Source organism: Python bivittatus, unplaced genomic scaffold, assembly GCF_059951505.1.
Source record: "Python bivittatus isolate LINGU-HERP-01145 unplaced genomic scaffold, Pbiv_v1 ctg000980_np1212, whole genome shotgun sequence".
Classification (NCBI taxonomy): domain Eukaryota; kingdom Metazoa; phylum Chordata; class Lepidosauria; order Squamata; family Pythonidae; genus Python; species Python bivittatus.
The window spans coordinates 63890001-63911568 of NW_028277125.1; the positions used below are offsets into that span (position 1 = coordinate 63890001).

Here is a 21568-nt window from a genome sequence, read left to right on the forward strand (position 1 = left end):
GATGTCAGTTCTGAAGCAACAAGGACAGTAAGCTTCATCTGACCTCAGTACAATGAATCTTGCAAGAGCACAATATTTATTTTATACTGGCAGTGAAAAGCTTACATGTAATTGAGAGAGAGGGTGATGGTGTGGGGGAATGGAGGGAGGGGTGGAAATGTCACTGTAGCATTTTTGTTGACACAGCACTATCTCTGTGTGCATAAGGAGCCCAGCACCTGGGAAACAGGAGTATAAACTGCAGAAGGATGTTCGTGCTGTTAAAAAAAAAAAAAAAAATGGGGGGGATATAATGTGTATTTTTATTCATGTATTTCTAAGTATCAATGTGCAGGGAAGGCAAGCTTTTGGAATTTAGAAAACATAGTCGTCACCAGATTCCAGATGCCATTAGGTTTGGCGAATGTTTTTATACTCAGCCTACTAGCATCTGGAATCCCAAACCCATTGCTCTGTTGCTTTTTAACAGGTTATGTTTTCGCGGGTCATTGCTTTACGCACCTTAATGTTTTATTGGCTGATTTTGCAATGCTGGATTTTTTGATAGTCTTCACAAATTATTTAATTAATCCCATGCTATCAATTACAAATCCAAACCAAACGAAACAGTTAACATTCTGTCGCTCGGTAATTACTGTCTTTCATTTATTTAGGGTTTTTTTTCCTCTCTTTTTTCTTCACCTTTCTATTCTGCCAAATCAGATCTAATAGGTAGCACAGAGTTGCCTCCACTGCCTATGACCTTCAACTCAGTTATCCAAATCTTCAAATTAATTTGCAGCACAACTCCCGGCCCATCAGAGCAGAAGCAAGCATCATGGTGTCCAGGGGCTAACACACGTGTAGGATTGCAACTTCAGGAACAACATGCCCACTGTATCACTCAAGGCGCTTTCTTGTTTAATAATGTCGGGTCATAGGGATAATATTTTCAGCCAGGCAATTTACTTCGGCAAAGTTACGTTCTTTGCTGACATACATTATTGCACTCAGAGTAATAATAAAGACAGGTTAGTAACACGTGTTGGGCATGTGTCAAAAATGTTTCAGAAGAAAGCTGGGGGGCGCCTGGGAAAACAACACGGCACCTCCCTGCTATTCATTAAAGCAGTCTGACCTTTTTCAGGCTTCTGTGTGAGCCTGAAAAAGATGCCACTGCTTTAAAGGAGTTGACCCATAATGCAACTCTTAAAGCAGCAGCAACTTTTTTTTTTAAGTTCATGTGGATGCCTGAATAGCCGAGCTGCTTTAATGAATAGCAGAGATGTCCTGTGTTCACATGAGATCCCAAGCCTCTCCTCTGAATAATTTTTAAAGAGCGTTCAGCCCTATTAGTAACTACTAAGCATTATACTTATTGTTTTAATGTATAGATTCCTGGATGTGAGAAAAAAAATGTTGTTGTTTTTAAATAACCCGGAAAGTAATTTTGAGCATTAAATTGGTACATTTCAAAGCTCGGTGGTTTCTTATATGGCTGTATTTTAAAACTTTAAAGGGGTGAGTCTGAGGCATCTGGGCTATCATGATCAGCAGGTTCTGAACTTGTAAAGTTCTGAACTTCATGAATCTGATGTCAGCTTCCCCTTCTTGCCTGCCTCTTTTCAGATCAAGAAACCACAATCTCAGTAGACACTGAAGGCCCAAAAGCTGGGATTGCAGCTGGGCAGGAGACACTGAAGGCATTTCCTTTCTACACCATTTCTATTGCCCAATCACTCACAAACCAGTTTGAAACCTGCAATATCTTTACTTCCACAGAGAACAAGCAGGAAACTCAGTGGATCTATCAGTGCCCTCTCCCCAAATGACCTGTAGGAGCTTGCAAAAGAAAAAGGCATTCAATCAGTGCTCTGCCTCAAGCTACTGCATGTCCTGAAGGAACAAAAATCTCCTGATTTACGGCATGCAAAAGAAAGACATTGCTCGCATCACCCATATCATTTGCAATAATATCTGAGCAGTTGTTGTACAGGAGTAGCTGCAAGGCTGCTGAGCCATCAGCCTTCTGTTGTACTGCATTTCAGAGTCTCTTAGCTGCCATGATGAAAAAGGACCGTGTGGGCAATATTGCAGTCAGGCACTTCTCCCTGAAGCTGTAACCAGGATTACCTATTGCCTCAGAGGATGGGATGAAGGAGACAGACAACGCCTCAGAGAGGTCTCAGGGACAAGTTCCTGAAGGGGGAAAGAGCATATCCCATGTTAGTTCTCTGTGACAAAGCATTCTGAACATTAGAGTCAACACTGAGTGGTGCACTTTCCCATCAGTTTGCCCTAAAATGTATAATATCATTTTAAAAAGAAAGACACCTCCCCCCCCCCCAACATCCATGGAAAACAAAAATCTCGGCTCTTGCCTCCCTGAATTGTGATTCTGGCTACTTTGGGTGATTGTTGGGTGATCTATAGGAGCTCTTGGTTAACCCCCCTCCACACACACTCGCACAAAAAGGATTTTCAGGCCACCTAAATGTTTCCGGTCCCTTTTCTGAAGGGATCAGAGAATGGGGATGCTAGGACCCCTTTTGTTTGGGGAGAAATTTATTACGGCACCTCAATCCTACAGTAATTTGATTGTCGTGTCCTAACGTCTGCATCTAAACAGGCCCCTGTACAATGTGAAAACTACCCTAATACTAAGGGTGCTGTAGGATATAATATACTTTTTATATACTCCATGTGAAAAAGAAAGACAATGGTTTATGCCCGTTGTTAGCAAGAAGGCTCCCATTTCAGAATGGTGAAACAAGACAAGCGTGGTAATTTTTATGGAAATTCTATTTGCCTCTCCCACCATTCTTCCCCAGTCTGCCCCAAAAAGGGAAGAATGCCCTTTTCTCTACTTAATTTATTATTTCTGTGATTTATCAAAGCTTTCCATCCTTGACACATAACTAGTCATTTGTGATTTATTCACCAAAGGAGTAAGTAGCTTCACGTTAGAATAGGGAAAAAGGGCAAATGCCTTAACAGCCTCACAAAAATGAGAATATTAAAAGGAGGAAAAATTACCTAAATTGGTGCAATAATATATGAATGGTAATTTAATACACTGAGAAATTTCAGAAAGGCTTCCACTCTGATTTACTTGGCTCTGGTATTCAGGGAGGGGAATCAAATATGTGTAGTTACCTTAGCAACTGCCATAATATGTTGTTTATACTCTTGTTGATGGACAGATTAGGCCAAGAAATCTCTGGTATAACTCCATGGTCTACACTAGGGATGAATCTGGCCCAGAGTCCCCTCAGGAAGTCCACACAGCGGAGTGTAAAATGAACTTTCCTTCTCTAAAATGTTTTTGAGCTAACTAACTTATGTGCCCTTGAATACAACGGGGAATGTGTGCACTTTCACTAAAGAACACCCAAACAGCAGATGTGTGGCCTTATCTCCTTGGGAAAAAAAGATGCTAACCTGTGCTTAACCAACAGGATCAGAAACTCAACAGATGATGGACTGCTGGAAAAAAAAATGTCCCAAAGGAGGAATGCTGGAGCTGCTTTGGAGATGGTACGCCAGCTTCCACTTCTGACTTCCATCATTTAACTCATATTTCAAATACATTTTCTAATTTGCTTTGATATATAAAGCAGTCTTTTTCCCCCTTCCTCCCTTACTTTCCTTTTCTAACTTCAGGCCCATATCCTCTTGTTCTGTAGGAATTAATTATGATGTTATCTCGTATAACTCATTAGTATCAATTAATTCTTTCCCTTTCATGGTTTTATATAGCTAAATTAGATCATCTCCTAGGACTTTAATCATCAATAGTCAGTTCATTTTTACTTTGCGTTGTTTTTTTTTTTTTTTGCCCTTCCCCCTTCCTCACCATCCCCTTAAACTCAAAACTTAAAAATAGATATGTTATAAAGCAGCAAGTACAGGCTGTTTTAATGGTCTCCATTCCAGAAATCAAGTTGAGTGAGTGTCCTGAATCCAGCACCAAATGCAAGAGCTGCTTTTTAACTGGGTTAGGATCCCCACCTTATGTAGGAACCAAATTTGTGATGTGTGTGGGATATATAGCAAAAGCACTTGGTGTGGACTGACACCTCTTGATATTCTAGCCATTCCATTCATGGGTGTCTGCTGAGAGAAGGTGAAAAACGTCAAGTTGGAGGCTGCAGGGGTATGATCAAAATCCTGCCCCTTTTTTACTTGGATCACATGCACACCCCATGTAAAAGCAGAGTAGGGCTTTGATGTCCCAGCTACTATCTTGACTTCCCTCTGTGGAGGCTTCTGACTCCTTTCCTTAACTTCACCAGGGTAGATTGTCCTCCTCATTTCACGTGTGACCAATTACTTAATCCAGGTCCAAGGCCCTCCAGACTTTGAATGGCATCTCAAGTGCTGTCCTCCAAAGGCTGGTGGGGCCAGGATCCAATATTAAGCAGCTGCAAGGCCTAAGTGAGACACTCTGCCCCTTAAATCCCCCAGCTTTCCCAAGAGGGCCCACATTTTTGAGCCCACATACTCTGCAGGGCCAGTAAGTCACATGTGGCACACCTTTTAGTCCTGAATTAATCTATTATCTTTTTACAGTCACTCACCACACTCATACCACAGGGTCTCCACACACCCCACCCCATTTGTAGTATTTTCAAGAAACTGCTATATTTCTGCAAGTTTTGGGACAAAGTTGCATAAGCCTTTTAAACTCCATTTTTTGCAACCCTCAGAGCCCTCTCTACTGAACTGAACTGACAACTTGGAGTTTTCCCCATATGAGGGAAAAATACATTAAAATTGTAGGTTTTAAATAGGCTTAATACAGTTTAAAACACAAAGACCCCAGCACTTAAATAATATGAAAAAAATCTAGAAAATCCTGACCCTGTCTGTGCCTGGCCATTGCAGACTTTGCCCCTCCCCACCCTCCAAAAAATTGAACATGCCCTCCATGAATCAACAATTTGCTCTTCACTGTGAGATGTCCATAAGTCTGCTTCTAGCACCATTTTAGCTACATAAATGATAACTCTCCTAATCTGAATATTAGCTAAGCAGTAGGAAAAGGGAGGGAAATTCTGATTAAAAAACTAATCCTATGCTTCTATAACATGATATTGTTTTGTTTTATTAACTAAGTTATGCACAGACCACAAGGTTCAGCTTCAGTCTGATTTGGCTGTTTGGAACACAATCCACTTTGAAGTAGACTGCCTCAGTTTGTAGGGAGAGTCAAAAATCCAAAGCTTTGTAGGTATCACTGGCTATCATGGAAAAAGCCACAAATCTCTATGGAACAGTGACTAGGGAAGAAAAAGGCAGCAGCCACACATATTTTCCCCACTTAGTTGTGGGTCATATAAAATTAGGCAACAGGGGGCCTGTGGTCTATAAAGAGAAGGTTGCCAGCCTCTGAACCAAGAGGTAGAACCAAGACCATCTTCCTTAAGGACTGCGCATATGGTACAAAATCTGGTCAGGATATCAGCATTCCTTTTATCAATTTGGAAGCTGTATCAAGCTTTGATCAGCACACTGAGATCCACAAGTAGTTGCCCCAGGCTTTCTTTTGGGCCTGGGTTCAGAGTTTTTTAGGAATGAAATGGTGCCTTTGTAACTTTACCAAAGCATGTTTTTGTTTGCATGTCTTCTTGTTTGCTGGCTCTGGCAGTTTCCTGACCACACTGACATATTTCAGCATTGCAGTTGCCAAAAATCTATTGCAAGACAGGAAATACATAAAAATTGTAGTGTAAGCCTTAACAGTGCTGAAAAAAAAAAATACCAACTCCCCAATGACTGGGGGAAAGAGACAAGGCTGTTGTCACCCACATCTGTGATGTGACCCCCACTATGTTTGCATCTTTGCCCTTTCTGCTGTGGCCTTCATTTCCCCCAATGTATTAAGGGCAGCACTTCTGGTTGGCCACCCGTGTCCTACATAGATTGACTGAGAAATGTGCACAATCTCCATTTGATCAAGAAATAATGGGAACATTTTTGTTGAAAAGCAGGGAATTTACTAGTCATTCAACTTACATATATCTCTACCATTTCCCCCATATTGTATACATCTTTTCAAAATGTGAGCAAAAGAGGATCTCAAAATGCAACTAATATAATCATAAATGGAGCCACTATGTAAAAGCAGAGCCTGTCCCGGGTTCAAGAAGCTGGCTTCCCTTGAGACCCCTCAGCACTTTCTTTCTCTGGCTCCTTTGCAATTTGTTTTGAACAAAGCCTGGCAACAAATCTCCCACCAGCCAACAGAAGGGCAGGGGTGTGGGAGAAGGGCTTGATTTTCCTCTTACCTCCTTGGAATCCAATTTTAAAAAATCAACGCTCTGCTTATAAACAACGAAGGACAGCTTTACTACTTGCAGTAAAGAAACAGCAGTCATAGATAGACAGTATAACATAGGTACAAGAAAACCTTTAAACAACACTAAGTTATTGAACTCCATAGAATGAATCTCCTTTTATTCTGCAGAAAGATTCTAGCAGCCTATCACTTCACTCTCCTTCCTCCCTTGCTGATTTAGCAGCCTTAAGGTGCAGCCCGTTTTAAATGCAAGATATTTACTTAAATAACCACCTCTCCCCTCTCTTTTTCAAAATGGCCTAAGGCAACAGCTTAAGCACTTGTAGCACTTTTGTCTTTCCTCCATTTTTTCCTGAGTTGGTCCTCTGCTATCTGCTGTTTCCCTTGACTCTTGCAAGCCTCAGTCTTTTCCTAGTCAATCCACTGGGGGCCTTCCTCACTGATGAAAACTACAAGCTTCTTGCTCACTGGATCTCCTTATTCCTCTGAAGCTCCAAGCGTCCCCTCTTCTATGTTATCTACAGGGAAGAGAACCCTAGTTGGGTAGGATATGGCGAACTCCTGCCAGATTATATCTAACTTGGTATCTAACCACTTCGAGTATGATATAGATCACCAGATATGTCTTTCCTTTGTCATAGTAAATATATTTGATAATTGAGCATAGCAGATGAATAAAAGGAAGATCTTTTTCAAGACAAGCTCAACTCCTAGTGACTATATGAACATGCTGATGTTGTTTTCTTGAAAATAAATGTTTTCCCCTTGTCTTCTTCTGGGAGTTTTTCACCTAACCTGTCTAGTTTATAGCCCTGGGATTTCCTGGTAGTCTCCCCTCCAAGTACTAGCCAAGTCCAGTCTGATTAGAATTTTCAAATTCAGCCAAGGTCATTCATGTGCTGTCAAATTCCTGATGAGCCATGAAATTTGCTGGGTAGCCTTGAATTCATGATCTTCCAAACTATTTTACTTTGTAAGTATATAGATCTGCAGGCAAGCATTCTAGTGGGATACATTTTTAATTTTACATAAGGAAGTAAGCGTATGACTTAGCTGAAATTTACAATGAAGCCATTAAGGACAACATTTCTTAGAGAAAGGAAACACCATTCTCTCAAAACAAGGTTTCAAAAGGCATTTGAGAGACTAGAGAGAAGCTATTTATAAATTATAGAATGGCACAGGATGATGCAAATGAGGAACCTAATTACAAAAAGGAGCATTAGGGGGGTGATTGCAACACTGAGTCTGAAAACCAAAGAATGTCTTCTGGTGCTGTAGCCTCTGAAGAGCAGTGATTAATTCCACTTTTATATTTCCCTGAGGGGGACTTGGTCAGTGATCATATTGATCCCCTATTTGTTTGATCTCCTACTCACTTGGCAGATCAAGCAATTGAAATAGTTAGCAGCGTAACAACAAAGCCTCTCTCTCTAGCAAAATGAACATAAAGTGGCAATTCAAAATAAATAAATATTTTAGAGAATGGCCACAGGAGACTAATATAAACCACTTTCAGTTATCTAGTAAAAGTAACATAAAAAGGTAAAGGGTCTATTAGTGACATGATGATGGAACATACCATTGAAATATAAGTGAAATTAAATAGTTAAAAAAGATATTTCAGAGAAGTGCATAAGAAGAAAGCATGTCATTGCTTCTGATTATTAAATTAAGACCTAGAGTTGAAACATTATGTGAATAAAGACAACTTCTTAATGTTGTATCAAAAATATGATACATGCTGTACTCGACTAGAATATACTGCACTTCTCCATCCAGTGTTTTTCAACCTTGGCAACTTTACGATGAGTGGACTTCAACTCCCAGAATTGAATGGCTGGCCGGGGAATTCTGGGAGTTGAAGTCCACTCATCTTAAAGTTGCTAAGGTTGAGAAACACTGACTCCATCCCTCAAAATTCTCTGATATGAAATTTGTTGGGCTGACCCTATGGTTCTCTCAATCCCATTTGAAGTTTGCCTCATTGATTCAATCAGCTTTAACTCAAAATCACTGCATTTAATGTTCCACCTGTGTTCAAGTGAAAAGTCCTAACTGGTGCTTGGATATTACTGGCACTGTTGTGCTGATGCTAGGTTTCCTCCTGACACAAAACCTGTCATAAATATAGATTTTTTTTTTTCCCACCAGTGGAGCACAGAGTGGTCCTGTGAACTCCTTTAAGATACATTAAAATCAAGATTCTACAAGTAAGTTCAGAAGAGTGTTAACTGGCAGAGCAGACACAGCTGCAACTGGCAACTAACCATTAGACTATATTATTTCTCCTGATGTGAGGGGTTTTGGTTCAGGGTTCTAGCCAACTATTTATTTCCAATTCTTTTAGCAAAGAAGGAAGAAGACAATAAATATACTCTGATCTGTTTACCTGTCTCTTTCAAGCTTTCTGTGGCCATTGCTCTACAAGCCATAGGTTTTCCCGAACATACTGAAATCTCCATTTGTTTTTTTAAAACTCCTGTGTTGGCTTGAATCAGTATTCTGCTCCTGAATTAAGACTTAAAGAGAAGGATGATTCTATCCCAAAGTAGGTATTTGCTCAGTAGCTGAACTGGGCCTTTCTACAGTAACAGGATTACAGCCTTATTTCACATCAATAGTCCTCTTCTCTTCTCTTCTCTTCTCTTCTCTTCTCTTCTCTTCTCTTCTCTTCTCTTCTCTTCTCTTCTCTATGTGATTTTATTCCTATCATAGGAAATTACTAAGGAGCTATCTGCTCTTAAAATGTATACTGCCTTTGGTAATTAATGCTTTGTGAAGATTTCTCAGTAGTGTTTCTTTTAAATATATCTTTAATGGGAGATATTGGATATTTTACTTGGAGTGTTGGATACAGTAGATAAAATGCTTGTTAATGCAATTGCTGTACAAATGTACACTGGAGTTTCCCTGTGCTCTGACAACAATATGGGTAATATGACTTTCAATCACATGGTGTCTGTCACCATCCTCAGATTCAGAAGATGAGCCCCCATCAAGCACCTTATCTTTCAAACCTCACAGTACTTTTTAAAAATTACAAGATTAAGCATAGGACCTCAAGGAATATACTTGGCCTTTTCAAAGAGATGTAATTTAATTGAAGACAGGCTTTGCCTACCTTTGTAAGATCTCAGTGGCTTCAGTTCCTTGTTGAAGCTGAATATTACTGTAGATTATGTTGTAGGATCCACAGTACTTGGAGAGTTCTACACAGAAAGTCCTACCTTGGCCTCAAATCCTATGACACACAAGCTATATGGCACACAAGCATGCCCTGGAAATCATCTTTATAGGCCATGTCCTATAAAGGAAATGGGCATCAAAGATAATGGTAATATCTTTTGATCATTTTCTAGAGCTCAGAAGAAATAAATCAGGATGAGAGGTGGAAAAGATACAGATTCAAAGTGTTAGTCCACTCTCAACAGCATCCAGTCTGTCTGACAAAAGCAGCCTCATGCCATTGTGATGCAAGCCCCCCCCCCCAAACTTTGCACTTGTGTCATGATATCACATATACATCAAAAATGGGTGGGACCTGCAGTGTGATGGTACAATGTTGCCATCATCAGTTTGACAAAAGCAACAAGAACTGTTGACACCCAGTTCTACTCCACTACTTCTAATAAAAATCTGTTCTAAACTCAGTCATGGAATTCACACTCTGGCTGAATTTTATGTCCCATTCAAATTGTAGGAATATGTACTATTGAGGAAAGTAGAATGTCCATCCTCCATTGCTATATTACTCTGTGTGTGTGTTCGTGTGTGTGTGCACACTGCATAAAATCTAAGACTATTTTCATTATCTCAAAGTCCAATAAATGTTAACAAAATATTCATTATTGTTAGCTCTTCTGTGAAGTGGAATTTGGAGCCAGCTCTTTGATTGTATTAATCAAGAAGCTACAAATGAAGATTAAAGTTTTTTCCCCAAGCTACTTTTCATCTTCTCTGCTTTCAGCAAAGAAAACATTTTTAACAGGTCTTAAGGCATCTAAAATTTAAAATGTCCTTATGTTAAAATTACCAGTCAAATATTTTATGGGGGACATAAGTAAGTAAACAAACAAAACCTACAATTAATATTAATACAAAATTTTCATCTATTAACCTACTGAACATGATTATCCTATGCCAGCCTTTAACAAATGATAGTGTCCAGATAGCTGCTATATTCCCCAAATTAGTTTTAGCTCCACACATTTAGAAGGCTGGTTAAAGAAATCTTCCTTACCCTACACTATAGGTTGTGGCCTGAGACCCGATAAGATCCCCAACACTCATAATCCCCCAGAGCACACTCTATCCATGCTGCCAAATTTCAGTGCCAGGAAGAGGAGGAAGAAGAGGAAAAGGCACGTCTGTTTTACTGCTTTCCACAAAATCTTAAATAAATGTTTGATTCCTTCCTCACAGAATAAGGGGTAGAATGGATACCTTAAGCCTCTACTGCTTTAAAACTATAATCTTCCAAAATAAGTGAAATGCCCTTCTCCCCAAAACCACCACCCAACACAGAACATTACCAGTTAAGGACTGGAACCAAGAAGAGAATAGACAGATTGTGGCAAAATCCCTTGACTGTTTTCTAGGTGATAGCACCTAGCCAAACTTGGCTGATCTCAAAGAGTTAGCAAGGGCAGACCTGATTAGAACTTGAATGAAGGGCTACAAGGAAATGCCAGGGCTGTAAGTTTGGTTAGAACTAACATATCTGGTTGAAAACATCCAGAAAACCATTTGATGGCAGCAAACAGATAAGAGCTTTCTGTATCTGTTTGCTTCCATCTAGTGGTTTTCTGATTTTTTGCAATCCATGAATGGTAGCCTTGGCCTAGACTGGAAAGTCCAAAACATATTTCAGAAGTAGACAATGGCTCTTCCATCCCTTTGCCAAGCAAATGACAAGGACATATATAAAATCAGCAGGAACTGAGCCCAGCTTGGAAGAATTTTTAAAAGAAGTGACAAGTGCAGGACATTTTAATAAATAAATTAATTGAATGTCCTAGTATGTGAGCATATTTATTAATTAAGTAATTGTTGCCCCAATATTTCAACTCAACTGACAAGGATGATTTTAAATTGATTGGTACTCAGTTTTTCATCAAAATGTAAGTGCTTCTACGAAAAACTGCATTTCTAATAAAGATGACAACCAATAGGATTATTTTACCTTTTGACTGTTTGACTTCCTACACATGGATGCTTAGTTACCCAACATAGAGCTTTGAAAAATCCTGGTTAGAAGAAACAATTTGATGGACAATTTATAAATATTTAATCTCCACATTAAAATAAGATACATAATAGCCATTACAGGTTGATCACAGTTTCTTGATCATCGTTGGGAGAAGAATGCATGTAAGGTTTTTATTAAAATTAAGGAAAAGTTTACACTATGTTTATGGTGTGCAAGAAATGCAATTGTTAAACCCAGAAAAAATCTGATAGAAAGTCTGAAATCTTTTTATAGCAGCTTTCTTATAAGTTTTTCTTATTGTCTTAACTTTGACAATAAGTATAGAAGATATATTTTGTTCATGTTGCCGGCCATTGAGAATGAAGCAGAAAACTTCAGCCCAAGATGAAAAGCTTCCTTTAAAAAAAAAAAATCTAAATGACTCTGGTTTTGCCCTTGGCTGGGCAGTTCCTGCAAACTGAAATGAACATTACATAACATTAAATATTGATCCTTGTTAGATAAAATTATTACAGTGCTATCACCCTTTTATATCATATGCACACAGAATATTATCTTAGTCTGATATTTTCCTAGAATTTTTTGGACAGCTGGTTTCATGTCTTGTTCCTATCAATATATTGATTAGTTAAATATGATGGATTCTATTAAAAAAGAAAGCATATAATTTAAGTAACAGTGTTTGCAATATTTTTCAAGCAGGAGATTCAATTAGTGACACTATTGAAAATCATTTTGCTCTAGCTTTACGTCAATATGATTACTGTGTAGTAGTATGAATAGAAAATTTGGAGCAATAGATACAGAATTACAATTCATTTAAATTTGTTATCCTGGATCACCATCGCTGGGTGAAATGAACTAGGTTTTGTTTTTTGGCTTGAAGTTTTGTTCTTGATTTTGCATATAACCATAAAGTTATGGTTCATAAAAATATTTATTAAAAGATAGAATTCATTATATGCTGGCTGGGGAATGTGTGGACTTCAATTCCCAGAATTATATATGCTGGCTGGGGAATTCTGGGAGCTGAAGTCCACATATCTGAAAGCTGATAAGTTTGAAAAACACTTTAAATACTAAGCTATCTTCCTGGAATTATCCTTTTCATAAATACCTGGAAATATACAATATTTGTATATTGCATTGTGTATGTATACTGCATTGTGTAGAATAAAGCGACCTTAAAGCACAACTTTTTGGTACAAGTAGTGTTTTAAGTCATACATCAGGAGGTGATAAAAACTGGATGAAAGAAGATTAAAAAAGATCTTGATATGGTTGAGAAGTGGGCTGAAATGAACAGGATGGAATTTAACAGAGAGAAAAGTTAAGTTCTCCATCTGGGTAGAAAAAATGTAGGACACAAGTGTAGACTGGAAGAGACTTGGCTTGGCAAAAATACTTGTAAAAGTGATCAGGGTGGAGCCAAAGGACTTAAGTTGCACCCATGTGTGAATCCATCCAAGTGTGCATGTTGTATATATGCCAAAGGCACCAAGACAATGGAAGAGGGAGAGACAAGAAAAAGAGACCAAGAAGCCAATGGAGCTCCATATAGTAATATCAATAGGCTGTGCACATCACCACTTCATGCAGAAACAAATATATCCTCACATTCATAAAAGATTACACAGGATACTGCTTTTGCTATTCGAGCAATGAAAAAAGTCAAGTACTGAAGAAATGTAAAGAATATGTGGCATTCTTGTGTAAGCAATAAATAAATAGCAAAGAGGCAAAGGGGATAGATATATAGCATGCAACATTCAAAGATACCTGAAAGAACAGGGGACTGTGCATGAAACCACAGTGGCCCATATCCCAGAACGGAATGGTGTGGCATAGAGGAGAAAATCATTTCTTGACTGAAAGGGTGAGATGCATGCTGCAGGACGCAGGACTGGTAGATGAACACTGGGGAGAAGCAGCTCACACAGCCAGCTAGTTGCAGAATAAGCTCCGAACAGATGCAACAACATATGAGCAATGGCAAGGATGGGAGCCTAGCCTAGGACACATGAAAGTGTTTGGTTCTATCATGTACAAGAATAGAATAGAATAGAATAGAATAGAATAGAATAGAATAGAATAGAATAGAATAGAATAGAATAGAATAGAATAGAATAATAACTTTATTGTCATTCCACTATATACACCAAGTGCATAAGAAAATGAAATTCTGTTGGAATTGGCTTACAATCATGTGCAAAAGAAAAGAAAACCAAGCTGAACTGCAGATGTGAGGAAGGAGTGATGCAGGATCCTAGATCCTGCCATACAAACCATTGTTTTTTTGGTAGTGTGAGTGAAGAAAGGGAAAAAGAGAGTAATGTTAAAGTGTGAGATTTTGTTTTCCATGTCCAAACAGTTAGCAGTCACTGTCAACTTCGAAGGAGGACATCATCATGAGTCTAGAAGTCAAACACATGGCCCCACAGCCTTAGACACTCCAAGAGGTCCAACAAGAGGGTTTCTCTGTGATGCTGTCCTACACTGCCAAGACAGAACAAGTAGAGGTACTCTGCACATGGATGGAAGGACATCAAAATAATGAAGGATTCAAATGGAGAAAAGCTGCAGCAAAGGAAGTTGAATCAGATAAATACCAAGTGCCATAACATACAAGATGTTGAAAGAAGAGGGATTCAATGAACTGAAATATTGCCTGTAAGAAGAGATATTGGAAGAGGCATTTACAAACTCCTACCCGTTTGTATCAACAATCTAATCTTAAAGACTGCTTCCCTAAATATTCCAAATTCTATCACAACTATCTGGGTTGCACTGATACATAGAAATTGATTTATTTTATTTATATAAAATGAATTTCCTTTTCTTCTAGTACTTACACACTGCTCAGATAATTAAGAAAAATTAAAGCCAAGGGCAGCACTATGCATAAAATCATTAAAGAGGTTTATGTAAAGAATAGGCAGATTACAGTAGCTAAAACAAAACGTCAAGCAAACTTTATATATTCTAAATGTTCCTAAACTGGAAGTTTTCTCTAAGAAGACAGTTTGTTCTCCCAATTAGGAAACTGTATAGTTTAGATTCAGTCTTTAAGATTAGATTGTTTTTGTTCCTATCATCAAGGCTTCCACCACCCTGACATAAAGAAAGGCCTGTTTGTGAGATCTTAGAGTTCAGGAAAGCTGATATAGGTGAAGTTAGTCCCAAAGGTGTCCTGGACTAAGCCTTTTGTGCCAACAGTAGGCAACCTGTGGCCCACAGGCTGCATATATCCCCCACCTAGAGCAAACAGCAAATCATTGTAATCTGGCTGAACTTTGAGGGTACAACTTTTGCTTGACTTATAGATTTTCAGCAATTCTGGTTTGGGAATGAAAATGCAAGGCTTTCATGAACAAAATGTTTCCATTCCTACCTTTACCCATGGTACCTGAAACCTCATAAAATTAAGCAAAAACCCACTGAAAGTGTTTGGCCTTCCCCTTTCTGGCAACATCACCACATTATTGGAAGACCTTCAGCTGTACATCAGCAAGATGTGAGAATGAGATTGCTTCCCACAAGACAAAATTACTCACCACACCTTTAATCCTAAATAGAATTAGCTGGAATTACCCAGTCAAGATTTAACTAATGCATGTTTGGGCTTTGTCAAAGACTTATCTTAGTGCAGGAACAGTATATGAAAGATTATGTGAGCCTTCAAAAGTGAAGTTATGTTTGCATTTTAAAGCACTGCTTCTTTCACATATAGATATGGATAACATAGAATTCCCCCCAAAAGAGGTTTTTATTTGATACAGTTGCTACATCAAGCCATCAAGGACAAGATCAGTCCAGAATAGTAAAGCCCAGGGGTGCCACCCTTGAAGGATCACTGCTCCCAGGCTTGGAGATGGAATCTCCTGAAGATAGGCAAGGAGCCGTCTGGCAGCAGCAAAGAGAAGGCATTATCTGGAAGTCATACTTATGTTTGTCATATTGTAGGAAAAAACATAATTCCCAAAGTCCTGCAATAACTATGAAGCTCATTGGGATGGTCTTAGGCAAATTCATCAACTTTCAGCCTATGCTGTGTCATGAATGAGCTTAAATTAAGAAATGTCATGTTGAGGATGAGATAGAAATCAGTTCTTGCTGAAAGGGACTGATTTGGCATCTTCTGATTCACCAAGCTTTGTTTTATGTCCTGAACTCACTGTTCTGAGTCAATCTTGTGTCTTAGGACTTTCCAGCAACATGGATGTTTTGGGTTCAATGCAACAATGGGAACACTTGATCCTACAGCAAGTCCTCTATTTTTCTTAATTTCCAAGCAATAGGCAAATAACCACAATTGTAACTTTCACTAGGCCTATCTCTACAAAATCCAGTTGTTTTTTAAACTAATTATGCAATTCAAATTCAGGAACAAATGACCATTAATAAACCATACTACCCAAGATTTGTTGGGATTATCACTGAAAAATAAGAAGTTGCTTAAAAAATGTGTATCTTGGGAATTCTATAGACTACTTCTCCCTTTTTTCTGATTGTTGTCATTCATAAATGGTGTTGTGGAACAACTGATTATAACAGACAAATCCATCCAGAATGTATCTCGCTGTATATTACTGATTTTACTCAACAACAAATTGGCTCCATCTCACTAGGATAATTACTATCTTTGTAAGATTTAGTAAGCCTTAATTCATCCTGGTCTTTAAAATTTCTCGTATTAGTTAATTCTAGATTTGATTTATTGCCCAGTAGTTTACAATGTTTAATGTGTTGCTCTTATTAATTAAGCTGCAACTCTTTTTGATCACTTTATTATTAATCCTTGGAGAATATGATTATTTGTCTGTATGTCATTGATATTTTAGAAACAGCTTTGTTTCAGTATAAATTGATAGCTTCTCATTAAAGGCTTGCATTGGTTGTGGCTTGCCTGCCTGCCTGCCTGCCTGCCTGCCTGCCTGCCTTCCTTCCTTCCTTCCTTCCTTCCTTCCTTCCTTCCTTCCTTCCTTCCTTCCTTCCTTCCTTCCTTCCTTCCTTCCTTCCTCTTTCTTTCTTTCTTTCTTTCTTTCTTTCTTTCTTTCTTTCTTTCTTTCTTTCTCTTTCTTTCTTTCTTTCTTTTTTTCTCTCTCTCTCTCTCTCTCTCTCTCTTTCTTTCTTTCTTTCTTTCTTCTTGCGCTCTCTTTTCTCTTTCTTTCTTTCTTTCTTTCTTTCTTTCTTTCTCTCTCTCTCTCTCTCTCTCTCTTTCTTTCTTTCTTTCTTTCTTCTTGCGCTCTCTTTTCTCTTTCTTTCTTTCTTTCTTTCTTTCTTTCTTTCTTTCTTTCTTTCTTTCTTTCTCATTTTGTACACTCACAATATTCAATTGTCTACATTTCGTTTCATGGAGTTTTCATAAAAATCTGAATTGTACTGCTTGAAACTTTTCAACACCCTGAAATTATTATTTTTTATTTGAAATATCAGTTCATTTCCATATGTTCATAAAAGCTAGCAAGTCAGCTGAATGAGACAAGGTTTTTGATTTTCTAAATGTCATGGCACAATAATATATATTGCTAGCTGTGAACTGGGAATGTGAATCTCAAACACTGTATCATACCTGAAGACCAAGCTTACCATTAAGAGACATAGGCTGTAACACTTGGAATCTCATTCACAATTATGACAACAAGCAGATGCTCAAGAATAGTCTCATTTGTAGCTAGCAGTAATTCTCACTCTGGCTTCTTCAAGTACAAATTACCTAGAAAACGTCCAGCTAATGGTTGCTGTTGTCCGCTTTCTCCAGAAAAATAGCCTGATGTCTAAATTATTTACTGCAGACTTTTTCGTGCAATTGAATTTATGGGGCAGGGAGGCAATTTGAACTCCTCAGTTTATAACCCAATGCTTATAAAAACAAGCTACCTACATAAGCAGTATATTTGATTGTAAAGTTATATTCATTTTGAAGAGTCAATCAATTCTTATCCTTTTTTCTGTGGACTTGTGCCTCTGCTCCAATATTTGTGTTATCTTGGTGAAAAACTAATGCATAATTATATTAATACATGACTGTAAGATAATAATACCAACCTCTACTTTTTCCCTAACAAAAATATTTTTTAATCCACATGGAGTTCTTTGGGAAAACCCCTGTTCTTTGAGCCAATTTTTACCTGTTACTTTCAAAAGATCACATCTCAAAGCCCAACCACATGCCACATAGAAGGAGGAAAGCAAGAGGCCATGCTTGCATCTTCTACCTCTATTTTCCACACTTCAAATTAACTATATTCTTAAGATGCTATTTTTAACATTTAGGATTAATTGATGCTGCCAGTTTTGTTACTCTATAATACATCTCAAGAGAGAATCTCTTTGGAACCAGGTTCTCCATACCAACATAACTAGCCCATTGCAGCAGTAAACAAATAATAATAACAAGTAATAATAACAATAACAATAATAATAAAAATAAAAATAATAAAAACAATGTTACAAATAGAAACATGGCCATGACATACTAGAATATGTGAGAGGTGTAAATACATCCTTAGGAACATTCAGGGCTTTCTATGGGATAGACAGGACTGAGAATGTGTACCAGCTGTCAGCTAATAGAGGACATCTATGACTCTTGTACTTTCAGGAGCAAAATTTGCTTCTCATAGGCCACAATTATTTTCTTGCTTGCTTTTCAGGAACCTCACAGCTTTTTTAAAAAAAAAAACAGCAAAATGAGAGATAGATGATAGAAAGATAGAGATAGAAAGATAGAGAGATGGAGATAGATCATAGATGAGATGATAGATAGATAGATAGATAGATAGATAGATAGATAGATAGATAGATAGATAGATAGATAGATAGATGATGATAGAGACAGATAGGATACTCAGTGACTTGTGTTTACAGACATTCTGATCATGGGCTAGATTCAAAGGCAAGATATAAATCAAAGCAACAATACAGCTGTTAAAAGAAAGCTTGCAGATATTCACCTTTCTATATGTCTGGGCCAGAAATCACTTCACACCTACACAAGAATAGAAGCAGCCAAGGCTTGGCTATGAGTCTACAAACAGAATTTGAGCATGGTGTTTCATTTCACATGTTTGGCTTCACACTGCAGTAATAGGCTGAGCTGCCAACATTTTTCCATCTATGGTGTGCAACATAATTCTGTATGGGAAGACAATTCTGGCAGCCAAAATCAGTGAGAAAATATGTGTCATTATATCTGAAATCTTTCCCTAAATTTGTACCGTAGCTATCTAAAGGTAAAAAATATACGTTTAGTGCAACCTGTAGTTGACTGGCTAGCTGCTTCAGGTGTCTGTCTGATGTCAGAAGCTAAATAACAACTTAGTAATCAAGAATTGGGAGGAAGTACATGAATTAGAAATTATATTGTACATAGCTCTGATGAAACTAAATTAGGAAGGCAGTTAACAGGGTGTCTGTGCATAGTTTAAGAACAAGACAATGTGAAGTTAAAGTCAATGGTAGGGTAAAGACAACTTTATTGTTCATGCCCATGATTTTTTAGAATTTTAGTATACTTGTGAAATCCTTTTTAATGCTGAAAAGTCTGTTTTTTAAACATACTTACAAGTTATTCTTTGCCTATTTTGCAGACTTTTGTATTCTGACTTTGTGGCATTCCTCCCTCCTCTGAGAACCCAGTGGCAGTGCAAACACTGCCTAGTGACACTGTGACCCAAAAAATCAATTTGTAATCTGATTTGAGGTTTTTGATTTCCTCTGATGAGTCTAAATTTCATTAAAAGCAACCTTATTCAAACATAAAAGAAATCCTTGAAGGGTAAAACAGGGAATTGTCTCAAAGAATCCCAACCCTTTTGTGCTATTTATTCATTGCGTTAATTGTGAGGTACAACAAGTGGTGTCAGTTGGCAGTTGCACCGTTATCAAGCCAGTGATCAGCCAGAGGGAGGGAGAAAATGCACAGGGGCTCACATTCAAAAATCATTCTTTGGCATATTGACACTTTAGTTATCAACAACCCTTATTATCTGCTCAGAGCTAGATCACAGCTTGCTGGTGACATAATAAGCTACAAATCACCGTGGTGCTTTCTTTCTGCATTCACTTAATTGTATGTATTCTCTAGGAAAAAAAAAATGATCATTGGGGCCTCTTGTCTTGATGAGAAATTGACATTTTGTGACTGATTATTTGGGAGCACTATGTGAGTTAGATAAGACTTATAGTTGTTTTAAAGGAGGCCAGCCATTCTTCCAGGGGCCTCTTTATTGCTCTACTTGACCCATTTGATGAGTATGGATTTCATGAGGTCTTTCTCAGCATGTGAACTATAAAAGGTTCGGAATGACACCACCCCTTATAGACAAAAGATAACCTTGCCCTTTGAATATATTGATTCTTTATTAACTAGGCTGTTTAATGCAATGAAATGAGGCATTAGATTGAAGTCCATTTCAAGTACTCTGAATAATCTTTAAAAGCTTGGAAGACTTTAAAAGGCTGCTTGACAGTAATTGGCATATATTTTTAGTGTCTCCATTTCTTAGTTTTGATTAAAAATATAAAGAGGAAAAAATCTTAAAGTGTCTCTAAATTGACTTAACACTTTAAAAAAACCTCCTATCAGGGTTATCATTTTGTAACACTTGCTTAGGGACAATTCACTCATCTTTGTGTGACTGGTAGACAGCGTATAGTAGATGTTCTGTCATTTAAGATCTTGTCATTTATATATAGATCTGAAATAATTTATTTTCTGTATTTTCTCTGCAATGATTATAAATTGTAATCCAATTATCCATTATGTCAAGTTGTTCAATTCTGGAAGTACAACCAAACAGAATCATCTCAATAGCTTACGGGCCATCCAGTGCATTATTGTTGCACTGATTATGTCCTTAAATAAATAGAATCCCTTTGATGAAGTTGGATTGAATCCAGGCTTTGTCATTGGAAAAGCAGATCTATTGAAATCAACAATTAGTCATGGCTACCTCAGGTCCCACTGTTTTTTAAGTCTTACTCTAAGATCAAGTAAATCTAGATCCAATACATTGTCCTCTAGTTAAGGATCTCTACAAATGCCCTTGTTTCTCATGTAGCTCAGTAAATGAAGACCTTTCAAGACTTAATCAAGATTACACCTGGATACGTGACTCAGATTTAGCCAATACCTTTACATATAAAATGGAACACATGAGTTATGGTGAAGAGCCACTCCAATTTCCAAGTTGCATACAACACAGTTATCTGCAGCAGGAACTGCTCCTGTACATGAAACCCATATATGTGAAGGTACATATTTACACAGACTAAAGATCTGTTTAGTAAATTCACCAGAGTGACTTGGAGAGAGAAGTGGGCTCATAGGTGCTTGGATATGCAGCTCATTCTGACCATGACTAGAATCTCATCTTGAAAGCATAGACGTTCAGTAAATCCCACACATCATGACATGAACTGTGTAATTTGCGTCAATGGCATCATGATGAAAATTCAGCCCATGCATGAAATCTAAACAAACACAAAATAATGCATTTTGGAAAATAAGCAAATTATATTCTAAAATAAGTTGAGGTACAAAGTGGTAAATAATGCTACATTATTGTGTCAATTAGAAATACAGTAAACAACTAGATCTCATGCACAATTATGGATGTGCAACAGTGGTGGGAAATGTGACCAATCATAGAATTGTGAGTCTGGAAAAACAGCTCAGAAAAATTTAATTCAGTATTCTACATTGGGCCAGAATATTCCATAAGAAATCCCTAGGGAGGCCATTAAACGAACCAACCAACCTTAATTGAAATATAGGTACTATTGATGCAAACATTGGTTGATTTTAGGAATATTCAGAGAATGACAAAAGTAAATTTAATTTTCAGTATGGTATGGTATCCATGAAGAGTTACTCATTGTCTAGGGGTATCAAATCTGGACTTCAAAAGCCCTGACCACTAGATGGCACCATTTAGGTATTTCTTTTCTACCAGCTAATGGACAACTGAATTACTACAATCCACATCTTGTAACCCTATCATTGGCACTGTATCCACAACAGGCTTAAATAAGTTAAAGGAGGGAGAGCTTTAAAAGTGTTGTGGAGACTC

At 37.8% G+C, this 21568-nt stretch overlaps 1 protein-coding gene across 2 annotated transcripts in view; it reads left to right on the forward strand.

Annotated features, from left to right (window-relative positions):
• The window catches only part of MGMT (O-6-methylguanine-DNA methyltransferase), a 287150-nt gene that overhangs the window by 260010 nt on the left and 5572 nt on the right, over positions 1-21568 (forward strand). The window contains exon 7 of one of the 2 annotated variants that reach the window (XR_015794275.1): positions 1-120. This exon is cut by the window's left edge and continues 3414 nt beyond it. The exons of the other annotated variant lie outside the window; for it this stretch is intronic. The gene's annotated coding sequence lies outside the window, so the exon portion shown is untranslated. Of the gene's footprint in view, positions 121-21568 lie in introns of those variants that run through there. 2 annotated transcript variants of the gene reach the window in all.